Here is a 9,836-nt window from a genome sequence, read left to right on the forward strand (position 1 = left end):
TCTATTGCTGATTTTAATATTAGTCTGTTAAATATCGCAAATGATTCTTTTTATCTTGGTGAAAAAATCTCAGAATAAAAACTTGTTTGAAAGGTGCTCAAGTCTCTACCTAATAGATTCGATATGAAAGAAACAGAGTAAAGGATACGTCTTAACTTTGTCTGATATAGAAAGGGAAGAAAGTAGTGACTCAGAGGAAGATGTTAAAGCACTTGTTAGTAACATCTCATCTTACAAAGTCTCTAAGTATGACGTGTATGTAGAAAAGGCTTTTGATGTCATGAGCCCTGAATCTTCAGACCCTTCGTATCATGCCCTGTTTCTTAGGTGGCAAGAAGATCAGAAAGTTCTTAATATACAAAAAGAAAAAATTGAGACTTCGATTGCTAATAATCACAGGCTGATGTCTATGATTGCAAAGTTGAAACATGAACTTTCACAAGTTAAAGCTAAAAAAAACACTATGAACAAGAATGTAAGCATGTTGAACACTGGCACTAAGACACTTGCGAAAATTTTGACAGAAGGAAAGACAACAGATGATAATTATAAGAAAAAAAGTGTCAAAGATTAAAGACAAAAAAAAAAAGAAAAAAAAAAAAAAGAAAAAAAAGAGAGATTCCGCGCCTAGATTTTTGAAAGAAGAAACCCTCGTCTGCCCTTTAATTGCCGCTCAAGTAAAATGGGTTTGTCTTTTCTCATTCCCCTCCCCTGGTTTCTTCCTTCATTCTTTCTTTCATTCTGAATCAACTCTACCTTAGGAATGATTTTTTTTTCCTCTTTCAAGTTATGAGACTCGCCAAGTGTATTTTATTTTCTCATCTTCCTCCATTATTTGTTTTGTTCGATCTGAATCAACAATAATCAGCGGCACCTTCGCCTTCATCCTCTTCAACAAACTCCACTTCCACTCTCTTCCTCGCTTTTGTAACTCACCTTTTTCAAACATTCTACCTAATTCATTAAAATCAAAGTTACAAAGTACCAGTTTCTGTTTTCTTTCCTTCGATTGGATTCTTTGTGGTTTCGCCAAGATCAGATCGGGATAGTGCCTTCGCATTGGGGAATCACTGCTGATGGATACGTGTTCGCCAATGATGTTGGTCTTCTCAACGGTGCTTGTGGAGAATCCCTTGCTTCGTTCCTCAAGGTAATTTTGAATATTAGGGCTCCATTTTTTTTGTCGATTAGGTATAATTACGGCATGGAAAATGAATCATTGTTTTTCAATTTTAGGATGTTTCTTCTCTACTGTGGTGCGAGATTTGGATGTTATGAGAATCCGAAGAACAACATTTCATTCTTTCACCTTCATCTAACTATCACCGTACATTTGTTTCTCACCTCCTTTTTATATCTCAATACGCATCTAGGAGATATCTTCTCATTCCTTAATTGCTTCATGGCTTGTGTTTTGGGGTTTGAGCAGATTTTGCAAATCAGTCAACGGAAAATAAAGGAATAACGGAGTTGGAGCCAGAAAGAATGATTACTGCTGAACCTGCTCTTGAAGAAGAGATATGGGGAGCAAAATTCAAGGTATGCTATTATCAAATTACTAATTTGGTTAAATATTTATAAGAAATACTTTGAATTTGTCATTTGTTTTAAAAATACTCCAATACTTTTAAAGTTGCAAATTTACTCCTAATCTTTTCAAAATACTCATGAGGTAGAAATTTTGTAGAACTGTGGATGAAAATTGAGATATGAAATTCAATAATAGTGACCTAGAACAAAAATTTGGATCAACAATACTCATGAAGTAGAAATTTAGAGAGACTATAGAAGAAAAGTGTGTAGATCTTTAATCCCAACAACAATAACAAACTTTCACTCACTCCTTGGTGGTCGAAAATAAGGTTAATCTCGAATTAACCTAGTTTATGATTGTTTGTTCATTTCTGATTTTTTGGTTTAAATGCTATTGTAGTATAGTTGTGGTGTTGTAGTTTTTCTATTTGAGTTATAATGTTAGAGCAGAGTATGTTGTCGAGAATTTGTTTCTTGATTTTTTTTAACAGTTTGAACCTTTCTCCGCCCATTCTAATCAAGGTCATTGCCTCTTAAGTTGAACCATCAAAGATTCTCTCTCTATTATTTTCTTTTCACACCTTACTCCTATTTCTTCATGATGCTATTTGTCTTTTCTCTATCTATAGTATACTTTAATGAAGCTTGAAGGAAATCTTATACCCTAAACATTTAAAGTAAACTTTAATGAAGCTTGAAAGATGTCTTATACTCTAAACATTTAAAGTAAACTTTAATGAAGCTTGAAAGAAACCTTATACTCTAAACATTTAATGCTCAGCTTCATTATTTGGGAGAATCTAAAAAATAAATTTCTTAGCATAGGTTTGGAGATTTCATTTATACTTTTTAGTTTAAGCCTAGAATTCATGAGTGAAAATAACAATTAATGATTTGTTTTAAGAAGGGAATTAAATAATTGGAGTTTATGTTATGAATCTAACATCCTGATGTGGTTTGCGTATCAACTAACTAGGAGGAAGTTTTATTAACTAGATAGACTGAGAAACTTTCTTTAATTGCATCGATGACTTACTAAATTTCACCATCAATGTCAACTCCAACATAAGGTTTTCTCCAATTTGGTTGACTCAATCCAACACTTGGATCTTTTTTGTTTTGGCAACAAATGTGACCTCTCCAAAAAGCTCTTTGTTTACACGAATTCTGAAGACAACAAAATGTCTTATGATTTTTTTTATCATTCAAGCTATTGTTCTATTGATCCACAACCATTTTCTTTCTTATTTTCATTATGAGGATTTAAAGCCAATCCCACTTTTTTCCCCAAGGCTTTTGTGATAACATGTTCATGGAGGAAGATAGTTTAATGAGTTGCAAAACAAATGAAATAATGTAATGGTTGCCATTTTTTTTTTAACTTTACAATTTTATCGAGTTGGTTGTGCTTTTGTTTGCAAGGTTCTGTTTTTGCTTTTGCATTCTTCAAATCTTAATTATTGATGCAGTTTTGTTATTTAATTTAACTTAATGCTTTTGTTTGCAACCTATATTGATGTCCAACAAATAAATGTTATTGGTCTATGGGTTATACAGATCCTAGTCAGTACCTTTTTTTTTTTTTTTTTTTGGCTTAAGAATGAAAAGACAAAACTGTAAGGATGAGCCATTCAAAGATCTTCAAAGTTAATGCTTGATTAGAAGAGAATGAAGATAAATACCACACGGTGTGTATGTGGAAAACATTGGTAAGTATTGTATTAAAATCGCAGCATAAATGATCCCTATCATTCTTAGAGGTCTTTTGTTTCATAGGATACAGACTTAATAGGTTTTTTAGCTAATGTGACATAGTTAAGGAAATTCTATGAACCTTGATTAGTGTGTTGCAAACTTGCAATGAAGGGACACACTTTTGTTAAAATTATTTGTAGGGAGGCGGAAAATTACTATTATCTCATTTGCTTCCATGAGTTTCTTCTCCCCCAACCTCTTTAATACCAAATTTTTAATGATATTATTGGTGGATATATTTGATAATCTTGATGTGCAAGTGCTAGCTCATTTCACTCATTTCATATAAGTGATTCAATATTGTTTTCCTTTAGGAATTATGGCTTCTTTACTTTCTACCGGAGCACTGGAGTACATTTTCTACTTGGCAACAAAGTGAGTAGTCATTGATTGTTGTTTTATTTATTTTTATTTTTTTGCCTTTAGTTTCTTTCTTTCTTTTTGTTTGGTTTTGCTTTTTTTTCTTTGTTGCTTTATTGTTTTATGCTTTTGTTTGGTATTTTTAATCTCTTAATTTTCTCTCGAATACCTTTCCGTGATTGGTTGCTTTTGTTTTGCATGCTTTATTTGTTAGACATATTGGTGAGCTTGTGTCAATGATGGTAAACTTAGGCTCATTGAGTTGATTTTACTTTCGTGAATCTTTTGAGTAGATGGATATAGATTTACTTGTATGTTTGCTTTGCTATGCTCTACTTTGGATATAGATTTACTTGTTTATTTGTTGTTTTTTCCCCTTCTAATAGGATTTTTTTAAAATTATGTTTTCTGCTTTCGTCTCAGGATGCAAAGTTTCTCTCTTCGAGCTGCAACTCGGACACCAAGTTTAGTCCTATTAGTTGACTCAATTCGACTTATAGTTTGGCTTTGACTTGATCTTTCTTGAAAAACTCAAGCTCTTTATATAGGTGGATGAAATGATAACTTTACATGTGAAAATATCAAAGATGGAAGCTCAATTCCATGAGGTTATAATCCTCAACACTTGACGAGTTTTGTTGAACGTTGTATAGTTGCAAATTACATTTGATGTATTTCTTGTATTATTGGATAATTTCTTTAGTTTATAATGTAAATTGATTACTAAAATTTCAGTAATGAATGGAATTCATTGTATTTAATGCATACATTATGAAGTATTTCATGTGTCTAGCTAAAAACAAGTGCTTATAATGTATATGGGCTATGTAATTTCAACGTTAATTTTGTTATAACATAAGATTAAAGCTATATATACGTGTGTGATATAATAGCCCTAAAAAATGGTTATCATATATCAAAGAAAGCATTAAGACAAGGCTATTATATAGTAAAGATAGCATTAAGAGTAAGCTATCATATGTTAAAGATATCTTTAATGACTAACGCTATTGAATGTTTTCATAGCCATGTATATATGTTATATCTTCATACTCTATTATAGCATCCATTATAGCTCGACAAGAAGGCTATAAAAAGTCTTAGACTTTTAATAACATGTGTTTTTTGGAACTTTGAAAAAGGCTATAAAAAGTCTTTTATAGTCTTTTCCATTAGCTATCATAATAATTATTTCTTGTAGTGAGGGAAGCAAAAGGTTGAGTTTGTTAGAGCTCAAGAACCAAAATCCTATGGTCTTGCAGGAACTTCCTCTGTCATTCCTATTAAGGAAGGCAACCGTATATTCAGGTAGAGATAGATTTGTCACTACTGTGGCAAAGTGGGACATAAACGTCCTTTTTGCTACCAATTATTGAAAGATCTTCACATGCCCTCTTTTCTCAAAAGGGCTCCTCACTTCTCTCAGAATTTCAGAACAAGATAGAGTAAGATAAAAAAAAAGTGTGAAGAGAGAAAAAACTCAAAACAAATGCAATGTAGTTTTGTCCTCTCTTAGATCCTCTACCAAAGGTGATTAGTACTTTGATAGTGGTAGCTCGCGTCATATGACTAGTGAAAAAAGCTATTTATCTTATCTCAAATCTGTTAGCTCAGGAAAAGTCACTTTTGGTGATTGTGCGAGTGGTATGATCACTGAAAAAGAAACTTTGAATTATCCAAGTCTTCCAAAATTAAATGATGTAATGTTAGTTGAAGGGCTTACAGTTAATCTCATTAGTATTAATTAGCTATAGGACCAAGGTCTAAATGTGAGTTTTACCAAAGACAAATGTATTGTCACAAACGATGTCAAAGCTCTTGTCATGACAGGTATGTGCTCATCTGATAATTGTTATTTATCGAGTTCTGACAATTCTTTGCAGGTTTGTCATCTTTCTAGGATAGATGAAGCTAGCCTATGACACAAACGTCTTGGGCATGTAAGCATGAAGTCTATACAGAAGGCTCTTAGCAAGAATGCTATATTTGGCCTCCCCTTTATACCTGTACCAACTGGAATTATATGTAGAGATTGTCAGTTGGGAAAACAAACTCACACTCCTCACAAGAAAACAGGTCATTCTGGATCATGTGTTCACAAACTTCTTCATATGGGCCTTATGGGTCCAATGTGGTCAGAGAGTTTGGGGGACAAACGATATGCCTTAGCTGTTGTTGATGGTTGCTCCAGATACACTTGGATCTTTTCTGTGCAAAAAATCTAATCCATTTCCTGTGTTTCAAGCTCTTTATCTTCAATTACAGTGCGAAAAGGATTTGAATATGATATGAGTTCGAAGTGATCATGGTAAGGAGTTTGAGAACTCTCAATTTTCTGAGTTCTGCGAATTTGTTGGAATTCATCATGAATTCTCAGCCCCCATCATGCCCCAACAAAATAGAATTGTGGAAAGGAAGAACCAGACGCTATAGAAGATGGCCTGCGCAATGATGCATGTCAAACAAATACCATACCAATTTTGGGCAGAAGCTCTAAACACAGCATGCCACATACAATAGAGTGGTTTTATGACCTGTAACCTCGGGTACTATTTTATGAAATATGGAGAGGAAGAAAACCGAATGTGAAATACTTTCACATCTTTGGCAGTACTTGTTACAATCTGGTCGATAGAAAGGTTAGACAAAAATGGATTCGAAATCAGATGAAGGAATTTTTCTTGGATACTCCACAAATAGTCGGGCTTACCATGTCTACAATAATCGAGCTCGCAATGTAATGAAGTCCATTAACATCTTGATTGATGATAATAATGCTTCTTTCAAATCCTCCTCTACTGTGGAAGAAAATGAGAGCTTGACTCCTCTTGTCGACACTGATGTTCTTAACATCCAGTCTAACATGTCGTCTGACATGAGTTCAGATGCTTCTGTGGAAGACAACTTGAATGTCCCTGAGCCGAAATAGGGTAGTAACAAACAACCTTTCAATAGGGTTCTTACAAATTATTTTTCTAGTAACATAATTGATGATCTTGACAAAGGGGTGACAACCAGAAGGAAAAATAAAGTAAACTATCTTGAAATTATCAGTAATGTTTGTTTCACTTCTTCTATTGAGCCAAAGAATGTCAAAGAAACTCTTGAAGATGAATGTTGGGTCAATGAAATGCAGGAGGAGCTTGGGAAATTTATGAGGAACAATGTGTGGACTCTTGTTCCTAGACCAGTGTCTGTAAATTTAATTGGGACAAAGTGGATCTTTAAGAATAAGACAAATGAAAACAGAAATGTGACCAGAAATAAAGCTAGATTAGTGGTTCAAGGATATACTCAATTAGAGGACGTGGATTTTGATGAAATCTTTGCCCTGTTTCAAGGCTTGAAGCAATTAGACTCTTGCTTGGTATTTTCTGTCTTTTGAAATTTAAACTGTACCAAATGGATGTAAAGAATGCCTTCCCTAATGGTTATCTAAAAGAGGAAGTGTATGTTGCTCAACCTGAAGGATCTATAGATGCTTTTCACCCTGATTATGTTTATAAACTCACAAGGCTCTTTATGGTCTTAAACAGGCACCTAGAGCCTGGTATTAATGCTTAACCCAATTTCTTGTCAATAATGGGTATAGGCAAAGAGGAGTTGATAAAACTCTTTTTGTGAAGAAATCTCATGAGAATTTTTTTGTTGTCCGAATCTATGTTGATGACATTGTTTTTGAAGGAATGTCACATAAGATGGTTGAGCACTTTGTGAAATAAATGCAAAAGGAATTTCAGATGAGCATGGTAAGGGAACTGTCCTACTTTCTGGGATTTCAAATAAAGCAACTAAATAAGAGAATCTTTATATCCCAAAGAAAATATACCAAGAATTTAGTAAAGAAAATTGGCCTTGAAAGTGCTAGTGTAGAGAGAACTCTTGCCCCAACTCATGTGAAACTGTCCAAAGACTTTGAAGGAAATCAGTTTGACGAGAGCCTTTATAGAAGCATCATGGGGAGCTTACTTTATCTAACAATCAGTAGACTAGACATTGCTTTTGTTGTTGGTGTACGTGTCATATATTAATCATGTCCTAAAAATAGTCATTTTCTTAGCACAAAAAGGATAATCAAATACATAAATGGCACAAACGACTATGGTTTATTATACTCATTTGACACTAGTAGCTCTGTAGTCGGGTATTGTGACGTTAATTGGGCTGGAAGCTCAGAGGACAGAAAGAGTACGTCTGGAGGGTATTTCTTTCTTGGGAATAATCTGATTTCTTGGTTCAACAAGAAGCAAAATTGTGTTTCTTTGTCTACTGTTAAGGCTGAATATATTGTAGCGAGGAGTAGTTGTACACAATTGATTTGGATGAAGCAAATGTTACAAGAGTATGATGTCTCTCAAGATGGTATGACTCTTTACTGTGACAACTTGAGTGCAATCAATATAGCCAAAAATCTAGTTCAATACATGTATCAAATATATTGACATCAGACACCACTTTTTTTGTGACCTTATGGAAAGCAAGCAGATCAAGTTAGAGCATGTCAACACTAAAAATCAACTAGCAGACATTTTTACTAAGGCATTAAATTTTGATCATTTTGTGGCCCTGAGGGCAACCTTGAGTCTATGTGTTTTAAAAGCATAGCAACTACTCAGTTGGACCGGTTTGATTTGTTACTCGGCCTTTTTTACTTGGAAGCCCAAGCAGTTATTTGATGATCAAAGTTTATTAATTATGATTGGTGAAGGGGTGAGAAAGATGTATTGGTGTTTGATTTCAAATTTACTTTTGAATTTGAATTACTTTCAATTGGAGTGTGACAGGTTCTCATTCGATCTCATGGCGGTTCCTATGTCTCAACTACTCATAAGTAGTTTTCACTCTGTAAATTTTGCGCTTTCCCCTCAAATGGTTAGTACCAGACAAGGAACTCACACTTCCGATAGCAAAATGGTGAGATATAAAGAGAAGGCCAAGCGAAAGTTGCATGTTGAAGAGGATGTTCCTCCTTCCATAACAAACAAATATGGAGTTCGTGTTCATGGTTTCCCCGCTACAAAGAAAGAAGTTGGAGTTCCTTCTTCATCAGCAAAACGAAGGTGTTCTGATGTTAGTCAATCTACTGAGACCAAAAGAAAGGAAAAGTTAAGTACATTATCTCACACAATGATTGATTTAGTTGGTTCTGGGGTTGAAATTTTCCCAGAAAAAGATTAGTCCTCTTCTGATGATTCTCCAAGCAACTTGCATGAGTTTATAGCACTGCCTAAAAACCCTAAGAATAGCTTAAGCGTGTCTATCGAAGATCAAACTGAAGTTAACGTTTCTGCAAGTAGGGTTACGGATGACAATAACCCTGTTTCTAGTGTTGAAAATTTTGAAACTGTTCTTCCTGAATCTGTTGTGGTTGTTGGTGAAAATTTTGTTTTTGGTACCTTGGAGAAAGAAAAAGTTCTATTGCGTGAGTCTGATGTGATTCTTTGCATGGTTTTGTTGATAAAGTTGTCTCTGAAACTTTGGCTTCTGTTTCTTCACTACCTGTGTGTAATGAATCTGAGATCTTGGCTGTCAATGTGGACCAAGATGTTGTGAATGCCTCTGTAAAAATCTATTGAGAAGGATATTAGTATCACCCTTGAGGCAATTGCTTCGCTAATGTTGTGAATACTAAAAATAATGGTGTTCCAGTGGTTTCTCACACGAATGAAGGTTTGAAAGATGGTGTTCAGTCCATTGTTGATCATAAGTCTTATGAAATAAGCCTTGAGAAGGAAAATGTTCTTCAGCCTGTCCATGAGTCTGACTCTGAAGATAGTGTTCCTTTGTTTGAACTCGTTGCTAAGAAAATTAAGGATGTCAAAAGTGTTGGTAATGGATCTCCTGAAACATCTGAGTCTTTCTGATCAGGATGATCTATGGGACATTCCTGATTCTCCAGAAGACAGTGATTTGAAGAGTTCTCCTGATCATGACAAATCTACTCCAAGTCGGGCCACTCGATCTTCTATCAAATCCAGATGAAAGAAAGTTGTTTCCTCTAGATCGGCTTCATCAAATGTATCATCTGTTCCATTGGATTGTGTATTTTTTTTTTATATAGAGTTAAGGGCTACCTTGTGAAAATTTGTGGTTCAAAGGAAAACTGTTGATGAAAAGGAAGTATCAGACAAAACTCAGGATTGCTTTGATCTTGTTAATCTGAATCTTCAAGCTCAACTTGATAGAAC

General features: G+C 34.4%; 1 long non-coding RNA gene across 1 annotated transcript; it reads left to right on the forward strand.

The window, feature by feature from the left end:
• Nucleotides 1-563: 563 nt before the first annotated feature.
• LOC120073934 lies at nucleotides 564-4,386 on the forward strand. Its single transcript, XR_005480848.1, has 5 exons — nucleotides 564-1,150; nucleotides 1,237-1,327; nucleotides 1,430-1,539; nucleotides 3,603-3,663; nucleotides 4,072-4,386. It is a non-coding gene; the product is annotated as an uncharacterized LOC120073934 (long non-coding RNA).
• The last annotated feature ends 5,450 nt before the right edge of the window (nucleotides 4,387-9,836 follow it).

This window comes from Benincasa hispida, chromosome 1 (assembly GCF_009727055.1).
Source record: "Benincasa hispida cultivar B227 chromosome 1, ASM972705v1, whole genome shotgun sequence".
Classification (NCBI taxonomy): domain Eukaryota; kingdom Viridiplantae; phylum Streptophyta; class Magnoliopsida; order Cucurbitales; family Cucurbitaceae; genus Benincasa; species Benincasa hispida.